The sequence below is a fragment of the Oncorhynchus keta genome, chromosome 22 (assembly GCF_023373465.1).
Source record: "Oncorhynchus keta strain PuntledgeMale-10-30-2019 chromosome 22, Oket_V2, whole genome shotgun sequence".
In the NCBI taxonomy this organism is placed as follows: domain Eukaryota; kingdom Metazoa; phylum Chordata; class Actinopteri; order Salmoniformes; family Salmonidae; genus Oncorhynchus; species Oncorhynchus keta.
In genome coordinates this window covers 2,853,928-2,874,275 of record NC_068442.1, presented here as the reverse complement: position 1 = coordinate 2,874,275, position 20,348 = coordinate 2,853,928, and the positions used below count along the sequence as shown (strand labels likewise).

Genomic DNA, 20,348 nt, shown 5'->3' with positions numbered 1-20,348 from the left:
CTCACGTCGGCTGCAGTGAAGGAGAGTCCGCATGTTTTAGTTGCAGGCCATGTCAGTGGCACTGTATTGTCCTCAAAGCGGGCAAAAAAAGTTTTTTAGTCTGCCTGGGAGCAAGGCATCCTGGTCCGTGACTGGGCTGGTTTTCTTTTTGTAATCCGTGATTGACTGTAGACCCTGCCACATACCTCTTGTGTCTGAGCCGTTGAATTGAGATTCTACTTTGTCTCTATACTGACGCTTAGCTTGTTTGATTGCCTTGCGGAGGGAATAGTTACACTGTTTGTATTCGGTCATGTTTCCGGTCACCTTGCCCTGATTAAAAGCAGCGGTTCGGGCTTTCAGTTTCACGCGAATGCTGCCGGCTGGGATCCATTCCGTTGTCCTGGGTGAAAGGCAGTACACAGGATCCGCTTCGCGAAAGTCATATTCTTGGTCGTACTGATGGTGTGTTGACGCTGCACTTATGTTCAATAGTTCTTCTCGACTGTATGTAATGAAACCTAAGATGACCTGGGGTACTAATGTGAGAAATAACACGTAAAAAAACAAAAAACTGCATAGTTTCCTAGGAACGCGAAGCGTGGCGGCCATCTCTGTCGGCGCCGGAAGTATGTACATATTACCTCAATCAGCCTGACTAACCGGTGCCTGTATATTGCCTCGCTACTGTTATTTTTCACTGTCCTTTTACTGTTGGTTTTTATTTCTTTACTTCTCTATTGTTCACCTAATACCTTTTTTTAAAATTGCGCTGTTGGTTAGTAAGCATTCACTGTAAGGTCTCTGTTGTATTCGGCGCACGTGACAAATACACTTTGATTTGCTTTAACTGAGACGCAGCCCATGCAAAAACCAGATATCTGTAGATTAAACTGACAGACTTATTTGTATTCATTTAATTACTTAGTATTTTAATGGGCGTATCTCTGTTCCATCTCCGAATAAGATAATAGAAAGCACTGTTGAATATGCATGTGTACATGATAATGAGGACAGATTGGTAAAGAGGGATTAGGGTTTATCTAAATAGGCTAGAACATTACAGGAACACATCAGGGCCTGTATTCGCAAAGCCTTTCAGAGTAGGATCACACACCAGGAGCCATTCTAAGCTCGAAAACAATGTCAAATATTGGCTCTGGTGTCGGGTGGGTGGCTGGATCAATTATCATATCTCAACAGCAGAGATGAGGTATCCCACTGGGCAAAAACTGATGTCTGTTTGTGCCAAGTGGGATGTGACTAGTGTTTGAATAGAGAAGGCAATACCAAAGAGAAGGATTTGTCCATCCAAACCTACAAACCACTAATCAGCTAAGGAATCTATGTTGGAGTGTGAGAAAAGTAATCGCTCATATTTCTGCCGAGGTTGGTTAGCCGCATAATATTTCGACCAGGAATCAACATTCAACAGATCTGCTTGTGTTAATAACATTTTTGTTACACTGTGACTGCCAACATCCTAAATGTGCATTTTCCAACTATATTCTGTTTTGACAATGTATTGAACGAAATCTAGGCCTATGATATCCAGCTAAACAGATGGTTCCAGCCTCCCCAGTGAGAATACAGCCCACACAGCGAGTGTAATGCAACGTGATCTTTCTGCTCTGTCAAATGCTAAGCTAATACACATGGGTAAACTGGCACTTTAACACTTTAAGCACGATGTTAATTAACATGTCCATATTATCCAGATTAGGAGACTTAAACTTGACCAACTAATTAGACAAAAAACCCTGTTTACTTTATCAGAGTAGTCACTTTTCCTTCTTATAATTGTTATGGAGCATAACCTTGTTAACAACGGGCTATAGTGACCAAAATATAATGAGCTATTTGTAGAACAGAATTTGTATTTAAATTGTCAGGGAAGGAAATTGAAAATAGTCCAGCCAAGCCTGATATATACAGTGGGGCAAAAAAGTATTTAGTCAGCCACCAATTGTGCAAGTTCTCCCACTTAAAAAGATGAGAGAGGCCTGTAATTTTCATCATAGGTACACTTCAACTATGACAGACAAAATGAGAAAAGAAAATCCAGAAAATCACATTGTAGGATTTGTAATGAATTTATTTGCAAATTATGGTGGAAAATAAGTATTTGGTCAATAACAAAAGTTTGTCTCAATACTTTGTTATATACCCTTTGTTGGCAATGACAGAGTGTAGTGTAGTACGATTCAAACGGTTTTTGTAAGTCTTCACAAGGTTTTCACACACTGTTGCTGGTATTTTGGCCCATTCTTCCATGCAGATCTCCTCTAGAGCAGTGATCTTTTGGGGCTGTTGCTGGGCAACACAGACTTGAAGTGTACCTATGATGAAAATTACAGGCCTCTCATCTTTTTAAGTGGGAGAACTTGCACAATTGGAGGCTGACTAAATACTTTTTTGCCCCACTGTATATATATATATATGTGTGAGTGAGTGAGTGAGTGAGTGAGTGAGTGAGTGAGTGAGTGAGTGAGTGAGTGAGTGAGTGAGTGAGTGAGTGAGTGAGTGAGTGACCATATATACACCTTACACACACTAATTAATAAACACATCTACCAAAAAAAAGAGGGCAAAATCCTTGCTTGCTTTATTGACGTTAAAAAGGATTCTATTTAGCATGAAGGGCTATTCTATAAAAAATGTCCAAAGTGGGTTTAGTGGTAAGGTGTATGACTTAATAAAATGTATGCACACAGAAAACAAATGTGCAATAAAAATCTAAAAACAAAAACCAGAATTATTTTCACAATGTTGAGGTGTGAGACAAGGCTGCAGTATTACATTTACATTTAAGTCATTTAGCAGACGCTCTTATCCAGAGCGACTTACAAATTGGTGCATTCACCTTATGACATCCAGTAGAATAGTCACTTTACAATAGTGCATCTAAATCTTAAAGGGGGGTGAGAAGGATTACTTATCCTATCCTAGGTATTCCTTAAAGAGGTGGGGTTTCAGGTGTCTCCGGAAGGTGGTGATTGACTCCGCTGTCCTGGCGTCGTGAGGGGGTTTGTTCCACCATTGGGGGGCCAGAGCAGCGAACAGTTTTGACTGGGCTGAGCGGGAACTGTACTTCCTCAGTGGTAGGGAGGCGAGCAGGCCAGAGGTGGATGAACGCAGTGCCCTTGTTTGGGTGTAGGGCCTGATCAGTATGAGTCCAAATCTTTTCAACATTTATATCAATGAATTAGCAGACATGTTGGACCATTCTCCAGCCCCAGCAGGTAAAGTACCTGCTATATGCTGATGATTTGGTACTTCTGTCACCAACCAAAGAATGTCTTCAACAGAACCTTAACATTCTATAGCAATATTGCCATAATTGGGCCCTGGCAGTAAATTAAAAAAACTACGAAAATCACGATTTCCCCCCCAAAAAACACTCATATAAATTCACCCTGAACAACACCATAATTGAACACACACAAAATTACTCATACCTTGGTCTGACCATATCTGCATCGGGAAACTCGTATGGCAGTGAATTCTCTCAAAGAAAAAGCCTGCAGAACATTGTACGCAATAAAAATGAAATTATTCAAAATAAACATCCAAATTTGAATTTGGAACAAGAATTTGACAGTGTAATCCTGCCAATAGCTCTTTACGGAAGTGAGGTTTGGGGGCCACTCAATACACTGGACTTTTAAATGTAGGACAAACATCCAATTGAATTCTGTCGGAACGTTATACAAGTCCAAAGAAATACACCAACTAATGCATGTAGGGCATTATCTAATGCATGTAGGTCTTCAAAATAAATATTTCCAATAAACTAAATCATGAACCAATCAAAGAACTCATATTTACAACATTGGAAAAACAAAACAAAATCCAAAAGCCGACTAAATTGCTATCTGGCCATAAACAGAGAATATGAATTGGCTGATGATCTCTACTCTGTCAGAGATACGAAGCAGAGACAGATCCTTACCAAGTAATTGGTAATAGAAACTGGTAGACATAAAAAGACATTGCTACCCAAAGAGGAGCTGTACGACAGGGGAGGTAGAAACAGAGATGCACTTTCTCCTTTACTGTGATAAATATTCCTCACCAAAAGATTCATTATTCACAGAAATGACTACATTTATTCCAAATTTAACTTATTAATCCCAGAGGAAAAACTAAAAATACTCATGGGTGAAGGAGCAATGGCTCTTCTTGATGCCAAATATGTGTTTGCCTGCCATAGCCTGAGGGATACTGGATAATAACATGTGCATAGTAAATACTAACTTACTTATTATTAGTATTATTGTTATTACTATTATTATTGTTGTGATTATCATTCCAAATAGTAGTGGAATGGGTAATAGGGTGATGGTAATGATAGCAGTTTAATGATGATGGTGGTGGTAGTAGTAGTAGTAATGATGATGGTAGTTGTAGTACTGATGTAATGGTGAAGATGACATTTATTTAGTTATAAGATAGTTATAGTTTCATTTTCCATGTTTAGCTTTTTATATTTATTACATTTCTACTATTGACTGAGAGAGAGACAGAGACACAGGGAGAGATGCAGAGAGAGACACGCAGAGAGAGAGAGACAGAGACACAGAGAGAGATGCAGAGAGAGACACGCAGAGAGAGAGAGACCCAGAGAGACGCAGAGAGAGAGACACGTAGAGAGAGAGACACGCAGAGAGAGAGAGAGAGACATGCGGAGAGAGAGACACGCAGAGAGAGAGAGAGAGAGAGACGCAGCGAGAGAGACACGCAGAGACAGAGAGAAAGCGACCCTGTGTGATCTACTTCTCCCCAAAGATGTACTTTGTATTGTAAAAGCCAAAAATATCTCCATAGGAAGTCAGGAGACGAATCAGGGAGGTTCAATCCTCTGTCAAATTTAACCCAGTTACAAACCCAAATATAAAGTACTGTACAACCAACAGTCCAAGTCTGATGATGTTTGCATGAATATGTTATGGAAAGCAATGCTTTGGGGTAGTTTGAATGGACCATAGAGTCATCACCTATAACATGATTTCATCACTACTTCTATATTATGCGTTCCAAATGTCCCCCTATTCCCTATAAGAAAATTGCTATGGCCCTTGGTCAAAAGTAGTGTACTATAAAGGAAACAGGGTGACATTTGGGAATGTGTCCTATGAGTGATATAAGCCTAATAGACAAACACATTTCTCAGTTACAATCAACACCTCTACCCTCTCAGAAAAAAAGGTACTAACAAGAACCTAAAACAGGGGTACCCTTTGAAGAAGCCTTTTTGTTTCCAGATAGAACCCTTTTGGTTCCAGGTAGAACCCTTTTGGTTCCAGATAGAAACCTTTGGGGTTCCATGTAAAAACCCTTTGCACAAAGTGTTCTACACGGAACCCAAAATAGTTTTACCCGGAACCAAAACGGGTTCTACATGGAACCAAAAATGGTTCTCCCTATGAGGACAGCCGAAGAACCCTTTTGGAACCCTTTTTTTTTACATTTTTTTTTTACGTGTACCAATACATTCAGCCAATACAGCACCAGACGTATCTGACATTTACCAATGTCATCTTATTACCCTACGGAAGCGACAATGGAGGCAGATATGGAGTCAATTTCCCAAAGGTCCTCTTTGTCTAATGGAACATTATCTTAATGAAAGGCGGCAATCTGATTTAGAATGAGACGTCTCGTTCACAGACAACTTGAAGGGACTAACTCTATATGACTGAGGAAGTCTCAGCGCTTTATCAGCAAACAGAATCACACTGATGAGGACTGGGAACACACACACACACACACACACACACACACACACACACACACACACACACACACACACACACACACACACACACACACACACACACACACACACACACACACACACACACACACACACACACACACACACACACACACACGCACGCACACACGTTTTACAAGCTTCAATGTCAAAAAGACACATGACATACAATTACATGACATTGTAACAAATCTTCCTCAGGCATTCTGATTGTGATGCATTATTCCATTATAAAGCGTTTTCACCCAAAAACTGTTATCCATAAAGTCATCCGTCTTTAACAAGTAAATGACAAATATCACTTTCAAACCGCCTTGTGATATTGAGAACGAAGAATATAATTTGCAATGGGACTTTGATATTGTAAAAACAGCTGATCGACTTTCCTGACTGAAGAATTTTATGTCCCACTCCTCTGCAGGGCTATGTTACCTATCATAGTCCCACTCCTCTGCAGGGTTACATTAGCTATCATGGTCCCACTCCTCGGCAGAGCTACGTTACCTATCATTGTCCCACTCCTCGGCAGAGCTACGTTACCTATCATTGTCCCACTCTGCAGGGCTACGTTACCTATCATAGTCCCACTCCTCGGCATGGCTACATTACCTATCATTGTCCCACTCCTCGGCAGGGCTACGTTACCTATCATACTGAAAATAGAGATGGTGTGGACACATTATGGGTTGCAGGGCTAGAAGTCACGCATCCACACAAACACTAAAACACACACTAAATGCACCCCTTCAAGTTCAGTGCCTTGAAAATAAATGATTCCTTAAAAATAATAACTAGCCCTTCTAAGCCCTAGCAACAAACTAAAACAGGTGAAATCATTGGACACAGGTAGACACTAGGTAGGCACCCACAGAAGTGCCACCGAAAACGTTATCTGGATTCAAAGCCGCAAACCATCATTTGGCCTCCCTGTGGGGGCGGCGGCAGGAAAAGCAGGGTTGAGGAGGACCCATACAGAGAGAGAATGACGAGCCTGTAGCACATACAGTAGTGGTGGGTGGGTCAGTGGTTTGTTCACCCGCACCAACCCGCAACTGCTAATAACCCATCCGCAACCCGCATGACTGTGTGTGATAAAGTGACGATATGAGGCCCGCCCCCTACCCTAACCTGCAGATATAGAACCATATTGTTTTTACAGCGAGCACCGGATTTAGATATGTCTCGGCTACTTGTTAGTCAACTTGTTTATAATTAAATAGGCTACATGCAGATTCTCTTCTTTTGTCATTAGCCTATATGTTGCCATAGAAGTCTAAATAAACCCTTGCTCAACATAGTAATGTGATAGAGTGACAACTAGATTGAAACATTCATTCTGACGTTGATCAAGTTCTCTCTGTCACCTCTGCTTCTTTCACTGAGCAAAGACGTTTAGGGACTGGGGATAAGATGCAAGATGATCTGTGCAAAATGTTCAAATGGCATCAGGTTGACCGGTTGTAAAAAAAAAATGAAAAATAGAAAGCTGTGAAAAAGACCCAACATGTTACTGACTAGATTTCAGTTCGACTTGGACGCATAATATATACGATTAAAATATTGTCAGCTTTATGACGCTGATAAAGACAGCACCTCTACAGACATTTACATTCTCTCAAGATAATGAAAGAAAGAAATCCTATTTATCCACTCCTGTTCCTGAGTCGAAATGTAGCCTACATTCGGTGTATTATTTTACTGCGTGAAATGCTTAATTCTGCAGGAGTTCATATTAAAGCTACAGTATGTGAGAGGTTAGAAACCTACAGTCAGTGTCCAGATTTCAGTGTCCATTTAACTCATCTGAACACTAGGCTACATTCCCCTTGACGTGCCATAGGCCTATTTTAAGTCCCCGTCTCGTGGCTGTCGAATTTGTATAGCACCTCACAATCATCACACTTAACACTGCTGTCATCCTCTTTAAACGCCGATATTGTCATTTTTGCCTCTGAGGATCTCCGTTAACTTTGCTGCCCGTTCCCAAAAAGCATTTGGAGACTGGCCTGTAGGCTATTTGGCACGCATATAATTAGGCCATAGGCTTACGCACTAATGCCAGAAATAATGAAAGAAAAACCTCCATGTATCCTACAAATATAAATTGCACAAGAATTATACATTCATGGACTTTTTAAAGGTCTTGTTTTCTCTTTATTCAATCTGCCCCTTCATCCACACAATCATTTATGATAATCAACCCCCCTGCCCTGCAGATACAGCCACGGGGACTACGGGTTATGAGTCAACCCGCACATCACTAACATACAGTACATATCGGCAGTGGGGACAATACGCATACAGAGATAGCAGAGGGGACTAACTGACAACCTTTATTTCTCTCTCTCTCTCTCTGGGTTCGAACAAAGAACTAAATGGACCAACCCTTCTGATACATGAGCGAGAAGGACAACCCACAGACGTAGAGAATGACAGGCCTGCGGCACAGACAGAGATGGCAGTGGGGACTAAACACATACAAAGACGATAGAGAGCACAGAGAAGGCAGTAGGGACGGACTGAGGGCCTTTCCCCCCCTCTGGGTTGAACAGAGGGGGGGTCTGTCTCCGAGCAAACAGAAGAAGAGGGAGAAGAAGACGTCATGTCTCTCTCACAAAGCCAGCCAGCTTAGCGGTACCATTAGTGATCCTCTCTTTATTGATGGAGGTTTGGTGAAATTTCTGAGCAATCTGAAGAGACCATCAAGACAAGAGTGTCACATGTTTGCCAGCGGGATAAGGAAAGGGGAAAGGGTTTTTGCCCCATCGTTACAGCACTTAGGCTTAGAGGTGTGTGTGTGTGTGTGTGTGTGTGTGTGTGTGTGTGTGTGTGTGTGTGTGTGTGTGTGTGTGTGTGTGTGTGTGTGTGTGTGTGTGTGTGTGTGTGTGTGTGTGTGTGTGTGTGTGTGTGTGTGTGTGTGTGCGTGTGTGTTAGGCTTGGGCGGTATACAGTATATACCGTATGCTGGGGTATTTGGAAAAAGACACGGGATGGTTTTTCAATACCGTTAATACAATATTTCATTTTAATATGTGTAGCTACTTTTTAAAGTAAATACCAGCAATCATCTTGTGCAATACGTTAGGAGATAAAGAACATTGCGTTCTTCCTTTCACCTGTCACATTATTATGAAGCTTATGTCAAGTCAAGTGTCACGTGGTGTTTGTTTACAAGCACACAGCGACAAGAAGGAAGGAGCCTTGTGAGTCACTCACTGTTGTGCAGAATGCACCAGGTGATCTAGTTACAGTATGGACTTCACAACTAAATGTTTGCCAGCTAGATATCTTACAACTATTAAGGTAACTGTCTAAAATGTGCTAAATGCTCCACAGTTGTGCATTTGGTTTGCTAATTTAGTAGCTAGTTAGCTATCTAGCTAAGTGGTTAGAAGAGAATCCCCTCTTGGATCAAGAGCCTTGCTGGCTAAATTTTATTTTTTTGCATGCAGCAAACTGGGAGTAGCAGTGGAGGCTGCTGAGGGGAGGATGGTTCATAATAATGGCTGCAATGGAGCAAATGGAATGGTATCAGACATGGCGGCAGGTAGCCTAGAGGTCAGGGCATATGGCCAGTAACCGGAAGGTTGCTAGATCGAATCCCCAAGCTGACAAGGTAAAAATCTGTCGTTCTCCCCCTGAACTTGGCAGTTAACCCACTATTCCTAGGCCGTCATTGTAAATAAGAATCTGTTCTTAATAACTGACTTGCATAGCTACATAAAAATATGGAAACCATATTTGATACCATTCCACCTACTATGCTGCTCCAGCCATTACCACAAGCCCACTCGCCCCAATGAAGGTGTTATTTATCAGTCAGGTTTCAAGACTAGTCATTCAACTGAGACTGCTCTTCTCTGTATCACGGAGGCGCTCCGCACCGCTAAAGCTAACTCTCTCTCCTCTGCTCTCATCCTTCTAGACCTATCGGCTGCCTTCGATACTGTGAACCATCAGATCCTCCTCTCCACCCTCTCCGAGTTGGGCATCTCCGGCGCGGCCCACGCTTGGATTGCGTCCTACCTGACAGGTCGCTCCTACCAGGTGGCGTGGCGAGAATCTCTCCTCACCACGCGCTCTCACCACTGGTGTCCCCCAGGGCTCTGTTCTAGGCCCTCTCCTATTCTCGCTATACACCAAGTCACTTGGCTCTGTCATAACCTGACATGGTCTCTCCTATCATTGCTATGCAGACGACACACAATTAATCTTCTCCTTTCCCCCTTCTGATGACCAGGTGGCGAATCGCATCTCTGCATGTCTGGCAGACATATCAGTGTGGATGACGGATCACCACCTCAAGCTGAACCTCGGCAAGACGGAGCTGCTCTTCCTCCCGGGGAAGGACTGCCCGTTCCATGATCTCGCCATCACGGTTGACAACTCCATTGTGTCCTCCTCCCAGAGCGCTAAGAACCTTGGCGTGATCCTGGACAACACCCTGTCGTTCTCAACTAACATCAAGGCGGTGGCCCGTTCCTGTAGGTTCATGCTCTACAACATCCGCAGAGTACGACCCTGCCTCACACAGGAAGCGGCGCAGGTCCTAATCCAGGCACTTGTCATCTCCCGTCTGGATTACTGCAACTCGCTGTTGGCTGGGCTCCCTGCCTGTGCCATTAAACCCTACAACTCATTCAGAACGCCGCAGCCCGTCTGGTGTTCAACCTTCCCAAGTTCTCTCACGTCACCCCGCTCCTCCGCTCTCTCCACTGGCTTCCAGTTGAAGCTCGCATCCGCTACAAGACCATGGTGCTTGCCTACGGAGCTGTGAGGGGAACGGCACCTCAGTACCTCCAGGCTCTGATCAGGCCCTACACCCAAACAAGGGCACTGCGTTCATCCACCTCTGGCCTGCTCGCCTCCCTACCACTGAGGAAGTACAGTTCCCGCTCAGCCCAGTCAAAACTGTTCGCTGCTCTGGCCCCCCAATGGTGGAACAAACCCCCTCACGACGCCAGGACAGCGGAGTCAATCACCACCTTCCGGAGACACCTGAAACCCCACCTCTTTAAGGAATACCTAGGATAGTATAAGTAATCCTTCTCACCCCCCTTTTAAGATTTAGATGCACTATTGTAAAGTGACTGTTCCACTGGATGTCATAAGGTGAATGCACCAATTTGTAAGTCGCTCTGGATAAGAGTGTCTGCTAAATGACTTAAATGTAAATGTAAAAATTTATTTGTATACTTATATAGTTTAGGTCAAAAACTGTACAAAATGCAATGCGCTCGTTAGCATTTGGTTAGCATTCTCTATGGGATTTTACATGTACTTGTTAACATTGCTAACTTTCAGATTACAGAGTATCAGTGGGGTTTGAAAACAGCGGCACCTGAGTCCCAGACCCAGAGTACCTTCATTATCAAACGCAAATCTCAAAAAACGACTACATTAGTTTTCTCTGACCAGCTAATCCTTTGACTCCCTAGGGTCTTTGGAAAGCTTGGATTTGGGGAGGGATATCTTGGCACAAATCAAATCTCACAAAAAGTCATTTGAATTACTTTCATCTCAAATGGCAGCCATCCATGACTTCAACTTCCCTGCTTTCTAAATCCCTGATTTAAGGCTAAGAGGGTTAATCAATTTGTTATGGAGCTGTACCAATTCAGTAATATTACACAAAAAGGACCACCTTTCTGACCTGAAGCAGTCCAAGAAAAAAAGAGCAACACTCAAAGTATCTCAGTCTGAAAATAAACATATGGTTCATGTTTTGATGATGTTGCAATTGTGAGGTTGGCATAATGCCTAATAGGCAAGAAGACAGAATAATAGACAAGACCATGTAGCAGGGCCAAGCTCTATTGTGTAGCCCAGGTATTCCCAAACTGGGGTATGTGTATCCCCAGGGGTATGCGCCATGCCGTCGGGGGTACTGGTTCTGTGAAAATGTAATTGAATCAGGAGCCACTGCCCGATTTCTGGATTGGGCTGCGCTCAGAGTATCCTGCCTTGGCAGATCGTGCTGTTAAGACACTGATGCCCTTTGCAACCACGTACCAATGTGAGAGTGGATTCTCGACCCTCACTAGCATGAAAACTAAATACAGGCACAGACTGTGTGTGGAAAAGGATGTGTATTACATTTACATTTACATTTAAGTCATTTAGCAGACGCTCTTATCCAGAGCGACTTACAAATTGGTGCATTCACCTTATGACATCCAGTGGAACAGTCACTTTACAATAGTGCATCTAAATCTTAAAAGGGGGGGGGGTGAGAAGGATTACTTATCCTATCCTAGGTATTCCTTAAAGAGGTGGGGTTTCAGGTGTCTCCGGAAGGTGGTGATTGACTCCGCTGTCCTGGCGTCGTGAGGGAGTTTGTTCCACCATTGGGGGCCAGAGCAGCGAACAGTTTTGACTGGGCTGAGCGGGAACTGTACTTCCTCAGTGGTAGGGAGGCGAGCAGGCCAGAGGTGGATGAACGCAGTGCCCTTGTTTGGGTGTAGGGCCTGATCAGAGCCTGGAGGTACTGAGGTGCCGTTCCCCTCACAGCTCCGTAGGCAAGCACCATGGTCTTGTAGCGGATGCGAGCTTCAACTGGAAGCCAGTGGAGAGAGCGGAGGAGCGGGGTGACGTGAGAGAACTTGGGAAGGTTGAACACCAGACGGGCTGCGGCGTTCTGGATGAGTTGTCGGGGTTTAATGGCACAGGCAGGGAGCCCAGCCAACAGCGAGTTGCAGTAATCCAGACGGGAGATGACAAGTGCCTGGATTAGGACCTGCGCCGCTTCCTGTGTGAGGCAGGGTCGTACTCTGCGGATGTTGTAGAGCATGAACCTACAGGAACGGGCCACCGCCTTGATGTTAGTTGAGAACGACAGGGTGTTGTCCAGGATCACGCCAAGGTTCTTAGCGCTCTGGGAGGAGGACACAGTGGAGTTGTCAACCGTGATGGCGAGATCATGGAACGGGCAGTCCTTCCCCGGGAGGAAGAGCAGCTCCGTCTTGTATATGTGTATCCTTTCAAGCACACCCTTCTCATTAACCTGTGATGAGTTATTCACAATTTTCCATTAACAAATAAGGTTTTATGTAAGATGGTTAAATAAACTGACGCTCATTCTTGTTTAACAAACGTATTGTATACATCTGAGAGTGCGCTGACTCTGGTGCTAGAGGGGGTACGCAGCTGGATGATGAATGGTTGAAGGGGTACGGGACTATAAAAAGTTACGGGAACCACTGGTGTAGCCAATGCATTTGGTCTCCTCTACTCAAGAGGTTCACCGACACCATGATAATAAAGCCACAGATAGAATCAAATGTTCTTGGTCACATACAAATATTTCGCAGATGTTATTGCAGGTGTAGCGAAATGCATGTGGATGTGATGTGCCACACAGATCCGACTATGCGTGGGTTTCATGCATGTCATTCGGGAAGGAAAGAGAAAAGTGTTGGAGGGAATAGGACGACATACATGCAAAGCAACTTTATTTTAGTGAGCCCCATGATCGGGTGCACATGGAAGAAAATGTGTTTTTCTTTGCTACATTTCTGCTGGAGAGCATTTCTCAAAGGATGCCCTATCTGGACCTATCTCTGGGTTCAGTTGTGTCACAAAAACACTGACAGAGGACTCCCCAAACCCAAGGACAGCTCCAACTCCACTGAGGCTGCAAATTTGAAATGCATGATAGGACACATAATGGTCCTGGGCAAGAGCCAGACATGTCTTGGAGTGACAGTGACTGTTATGTAATGTGTTTCTCATATAGCTTCTCTGGCTGCATTGACTGTGCTGAAACTGTTCCAAAGCAACGAGGGAAACATTTACTGACATCATAGTAACTTACTTTCGGGACTATTACACTGGTATCATTGTGCCAGGCAAGCTCAATCAAGTAGCTGAAGTATCCGAGAGACAATAAATACTACTTCAACTCAGGTCTGTTATGGTATACAGCAGCAAGAGCCCGGAGGAGCCTTATCATTCCTCATACACCAAGTCGGAATTTGGTCAGACTTTGCAGGGCACGGGACAACAGAAGATGCATTACATTAGCAGTCCAGTTTATAGGATTCCTATCAAAATGACAAGCATTCCCATGAAATCCTTCTGACAGTTCATGTCAGATTTATGAAACTGAATACATTGGGTTGAATTGGCTCTTGGCCAACAGTCCAGCATGTCCATTGCATCTGTCATGTTGAATCGTTTATACCTCGTCTATTATAGTACAGACTAGGTCGTCAGTGTAGTCTTCAGTTGCAAAAATACTGCGAACACCCAGGCAGGACTCGCCCATGACATGGTACCTTGGCTGACAACCTGGCTGACATTCTAGTGGTTGGGGTGATTTCCTGATGATGCTGGGATATGCTATCGCCGTCTGTTGGGGCTCCAACTAGTCGGCTACGATGAACCCAGCGACCTATATTTTCTGCTGCGTATAATTCATAATAAATAAAATGTTCATCTTGCAGGGATTGGTCTGTTTACAGTGAATCGCCGACTGTTTCTAAATCAATTACCAGGAAAGAATAGGAGAAGCATTAGATATCCTGCTGCCTAGCCTATAATAGCAATATCCTAACGAATAGGGATAGATAAGCAGCACCGCTAGGCTATTTTATATGTTTAAGGTTTTATGAATGTCATTCATTAACAACGTACACAGACAGGTGTGTAGCTAATCATCCGTAATGTGGATAAAAATGCAAACCCACTATTCCTCCCTTCAAGACCATGGAGCCAGCGCACTGTCTTGTCTGTCCGTGCACGGAAAATGCATGCTACCAAAGTCACCCAGAATAACGTTCCATGTCAATGTGCAAACAGCATCCATTCAAGATCATCTGTATAGTCTCAGTTTTGCAGTCGGGAATAACAGAGCGAGGATGCAAGATACATACACTTGTCTAAATTGCATTGCGGTAGGCTCCATCACCTCGTCCCCATCTCAATCAGTGTAAACAACACTGGTTCCCCTTGCTTTGCCCCGTGCTGCAAAGACACAGGTTTTGTAGGGGGGTATATAGAATCGCTGAAGTTGTCATCTTCTTACCTGCAATAGCGAACGATCTGTCCGTCGGTGTGCATTCACGACTCACGCCTGGATCATCGCCGGGTGCTCAGGAACTAGGAGCAGGGTAGAAACTGACAGGCAGCTGCGTCTCTGCGCTTGTCCTCTTCGATTGGACGGATGTCTATAGGGGGCGCTATGCGGAAATTTCACTGGGCGACAGGCGCAGCCACCCAGTCCAAAAGATGTGTTCATAACAGAAGAGATCTGACAACATAACGGAGGATCGATCATAGCTACGTGTTATTTGACATATTCTGCAGTTTGATGGTATCGTTTTCATTTTGCCTAAACATGAACTCTACCTGGATGATGTCATTACTTCAATGGGAAAATGCAGTAGCCTATTTGAATATGGAGTAGCATACCACTGGGCACAGACATCAATTCAACGTCTATTCCAACGTCTATTCCAATTTCATTAAAATGTGAGAACGACGTTGCCTGAAGCAGTCTACGTGTGATTGGAGATATGAGAGAGATGTGGGCTATTATCAAGATTAGCGGAGACAAACAAGGCTCACAGAGAGTAGGTCACTAGTAATTTAAAATAATTCAATCCCAATCCACATGACATCCTCAAAACATGTCTACAAGCATTGCTGTGAATGTATACAAGATACTTAAGGCCCTCCATTATATTTAGGCACCAATGCTTATGCTTAGGCCTACAGTGAAAACATTTAAATCAGCAATGCTCAAACAATGTCTAGGTACGGTGTACATTGTATAAAATATAATGTCCTCAGGGATATTTTTCTACCAGTAATCCAATATTTGTATGTCAATCTTTCGAATAACTGTCATTCATCTGAGAAACATGGCAGTGTACACCCAGTAGGATATGAATGGCATCGTCTTCTATCAATCTCCAGGGTGACTCATAAACAGCTTCCACCCTACTGTCTTTCTAGAGAAGAGAATAGGTAATTGTCTCATATGTGGTAGAGAAAGTAGAGAGGCAGAGACAGAGAGAGAAAGAGAGAGTGAGAGAGACAGTGAGAGAGAAAGAGACAGAGAGTGTGTGTGAGAGAGGGGGAGGGAGAAGTATGAGAGAAGAAGAGTGAAGAGTCTGAAGAGGAGAGGGGGGGATGTCGTGATTTAACCCTCTACTGATCCCCTTTGGAACTCAACCCAAGGCATCTCCATCCCTGAAACCAAAATCCACATGGGACGTGTGTGTGTTCAGGTTGGTGGGAGGTGAGGATGGGGATACAATCCCCCACGGTGCCATAAGGATATCAGGTGGAGGGGAGGAGACAGAGGGCATTAGTGTCAGATTATTAGAACAAAAGCACTCTCACTTTATGTATACACCCACCCAGTGGTGTACACACACACACACACACACACACACACACACACACACACTGGTGGTATACTGACCCAGGGTTGTGAGAGCCTCTGTTGACTGTATCAGCTAGCTCCCCCAAGGAAATAGCTCCTTCGATTAGAGAGCGATGCAGGGGGAAACCATCACATTAAAGGGGCATTTCATAGCATTTTGCATGATCCTGAGACTTTGCCAGGAAGTAAACACAGGCTTGCCAGTGGGATGGCTATAAGGCGTATTTGCAAAATAAGCTGATTAACGGTGGATATCAACAACAACAAAAACTAGTGAAATGACCCCCTTCATGTAGTGCCATTTCAGTTGAATAAACTCTGGGTATGCTATCGTTGATCAGCAGAAGGGGACACACTCTGAGGGGTCAGACGGTTGGCCTCTTAACAGATGTGCGTGTCTTGGCTCACCTTTCGTCAGCCAGATGGAAATGTCACAGAGAAATCATCAAAAATGATCATCTCGGTCTCTCAGGCCTGTGGTGGAAAAGGCCACATTTACATATGAACACAAAGGGCCAGACTCTTCACATCAGGAGCAGACACTCTATCAACCTTTGATCACACTACAGAAGGAGAGAGAGGCACACCTATAGCTCATCTCTTGGCAGTAGTACTGTAGACTACTTTATCACTGACCTCAACCCAGAGTCTCTCAGAGCGTTCACAGTCAGCCCACTGACACCCCTATCAGATCCCAGCAAAATCCCAGTCTTCTTGAACAGAGCGAAACTATATCATGAGGCATCAAAGCCAAAGGAATTGAATAATATTAATATACAGATGGGAGGAAAGTAGTGTGGAAACCTACCAAAAAACAACAAATTCAATCCCTTTTGGACAACTTCCTGGACAAAACGTTTCACTGTAATAGTCAAGGTGTAAACTTGGCAGTAGAAAACCTAAACAGTATATTTGGCCTCTCAGCTTCCCTATCAAATCTAAAAATGTCAAACAGAAAACCGAAAATGATCATCAATTACAAATGGTTTGATGAAGAATGCAAAAACCTAAGAAAGAAATTGAGAAACCTATCCAACCAAAAACATAGAGACCCAGAGAACTTAAAACAATACAGAAGTCACGTTCTGACCTTTATTTCCTTTGTTTTGTCGTTATTGAGTATGGTTTAGGGCGTGAGTTGGGGTGAGCAGTGAGATTTTGGGATTTCTATGTTTCGGCCTAGTATGGTTCTCAATCAGAGGCAGGTGTCATTAGTTGTCTCTGATTGAGAATCATACTTAGGTAGCCTGGGTTTTACTGTTTGTTTGTGGGTGATATACCACGCTGCATTTTGGTCCGCTCCTTACGACGATCGTGACAACAGAAATACACAATGGAAAAAGAAGGAACAGTATGTCAGTAATCAGCACAATGTAATTGGAGAATCCATAGACTAACCACTTCTGGGGAAAAATGGGAATACACTTAACAACCACACGAAGAGTTATCTATCCAAAACTGAGACGTATGGTTAAAACACAACAGATTCACAATCTTTTTGGCTCTAAAACAAAGAAAAACAGCAAAAACATATACAGTTGAAGTCAGAAGTTTACATACACCTTAGCCAAATACATTTAAACTCGGCTTTTCACATTTCTTGACATTCAGTAAAAATTCCTTGTCTTAGGTCAGTTAGGATCACCACTTTATTTTAAGAATGTAAAATGTCAGAATAATAGAGAATTATTTATTTGAGATTTTATTTCTTTCATCACATTCCCAGTGGGTCAGAAGTTTACATACTCTCAATTAGTATTTAGTAGCATTGCCTTTAAATTGTTCAACTTGGGTCAAACGTTTCGGGTGGCCTTCCACAAGCTTCCCACAATAAGTTTGGTAAATTTTGTCCCATTCCTCCTGACAGAGCTTGTGTAACTCAGTCAGGTTTGTAGGCCTCCCTAATCTCACCCGCCCACAAACTTTCTATAGGATTGAGGTCAGGGCTTTGTGATGGCCACTCCAATACCTTGACTTTGTTAAGCCATTTTGCCACAACTTTCAACGTATGCTTGGGGTCATTGTGCAATTGGAAGATCCATTTGCGAACAAGCTTTTTCTTTCATCAGACCAGAGGACATTTCTCCAAAAAGTATGATCTTTGTCCCCATGTGCAGTTGCAAACCGTAGTCTGGCTTTTTCATGGCGGTTTTGGAACAGTGGCTTCTTCCTTGCTGAGCGGCCTTTCAGGTTACGTCAATATAGGACTCGTTTTACTGTGGATATAGATACTTTTGTACCTGTTTCCTCCAGAATCTTCATAAGGTCCTTTGATGTTGTTCTGGGATTGATTTGCACTTCTCGCACCTAATTACGTTCATCTCGAGGAGACAGAACACGTCTCCTTCCTGAGCGGTACGACGGCTGTGTGGTCCCATGGTGTTTATACTTGCGTACTATTGTTTGTACAGATGAACGTGGTACCTTCAGGCATTTGGAAATTGCTCCCAAGGATGAAACAGACTTGTGGAGGTCTGCGATTTTTATCTGAGGTCTCGGCCGATTTCTTTTGATTTTCCCATGATGTCAAGCAAAGAGGCACTGAGTTTGAAGGTAGGCCTTGAAATACATCCACAGGTACACCTCCAATTTACTCAAATGATGTCAATTGGCCTATCAGAAGCCTCTAAAGCCATGACATCATTTTCTGAAATTTCTCAAGCTGTTTAAAGTCACAGTCAATTTAGAGTATGTACACTTCTTTCCCACTTGAATTGTGATAGTGAATTTTAAGTGAAATAATATGTCTGTAAACAATTGTTAGAAAAATTACTTGTGTCATGCACAAAGTAGATGTCCTAACCGACTTGCCAAAACTATAGTTTGTTAACAAGAAATTTGTGGAGTGGTTGAAAAAAAAGTTTCAATGACTCCAACCTCAGTGAATGTAAACTTCCTACTTCAACTGTACATGATTAAATACAAACCTTAGAATCAACTATTAAAGACTTCCAAAACACACTGGATTCTCCAATTACATTGAATGAACTACAAGGACAAAATACAAACCCTCCAACCCAAAAAAAGCCTGTGGAGTTGATGCTGTCCTCAATGAACTGATAAAATACAGAGACCATAAATTCCAATTGGCTATACTTAAACTCTTTAACATCCTCCTTAGCTCTGGCATCTTCCCCAATATTTAGAACCAGGGACTGATCACCTCAATCCACAAAAGTGGAGACAAATTTGACCCCAATAACTACCGTGGGATATGCGTCAACAGCAATCTTTGGAAAATCCTCTGCATTATCATTAACAGCAAACTCGGACATTTCCCCAGTGAAAACTATATACTGAGCAAATGTCAAATAGTCTTTTTACCAAATTACCATACGACAGACCACGTATTCACCCTGCACAACCTAATTGACAAACAAACAAACCAAAACAAAGGCAAAGAAAAAACATCCATGTACACAAACAAAAAGTGTGCGGTTAAAATTGGCAAAAAAAACACACACCTTTCCACAGGGCCGTGGGATGCAGCTTTAAAAAAACATATATAAAAAACATATATATATCAACAAATTCAACGAATTGGCGAGGGCACTAGAACAGTCTGCAGCACCCGGCCTCACCCTACTAGAATCTGAAGTCAAATGTCTACTGTTTGCTGAGGATCTATTGTCACGCTGTATATAATGATAGGAGACAGGCGCAGGAATACGTAATAGGTAGTTTATATTTCTCCATCCATAAAAAAGTATGTCATGAAAACAACGGGGACGAAGCCCAAAACAAACACGTGTATATATTTATATATATTTAAATACACGTGTTTGTTTTGGGCTTCGTCCCAAAACACAGGTATGTACCCCAAACAAAAGAGCGAAGTGTAAACCTAGAAATAATACACGGGACGAGACCAGTAATAACAAGTGTACAAAAACACGTAGCACAAAAGCCGATACAACAGAGCACAGGTACTGTCCTCACAAGACCAATGGACATGGGGAAATAATCAACAAGGACAATGCGGAAGAGAAGGCACATATATACACATACTAATTGGGGAATGGGAACCAGGTGTGCATAATGAGACAAGACAGTCCGGGGTTGGTGGTCATGAATCACATTCAGTGTGGCCTAGAAGGCCGGTGACGTTGACCTCCGGAGCTGGTGAACAGAATGAGCAGCAGTACCGGTGGGATCCATGACAGTACCCCCTCTCCTTCCCCCGAGCAGGACATCACCGGCCTC

At 43.1% G+C, this 20,348-nt stretch overlaps 1 protein-coding gene across 2 annotated transcripts in view; it reads right to left on the bottom strand.

The window, feature by feature from the left end:
- LOC118400808 (contactin-1a-like) overlaps positions 1–20,348 on the bottom strand; it is a 119,279-nt gene that overhangs the window by 93,688 nt on the left and 5,243 nt on the right. The window contains exon 1 of one of the 2 annotated variants that reach the window (XM_052474694.1): positions 14,781–14,909. The exons of the other annotated variant lie outside the window; for it this stretch is intronic. The gene's annotated coding sequence lies outside the window, so the exon portion shown is untranslated. Of the gene's footprint in view, positions 1–14,780; positions 14,910–20,348 lie in introns of those variants that run through there. 2 annotated transcript variants of the gene reach the window in all.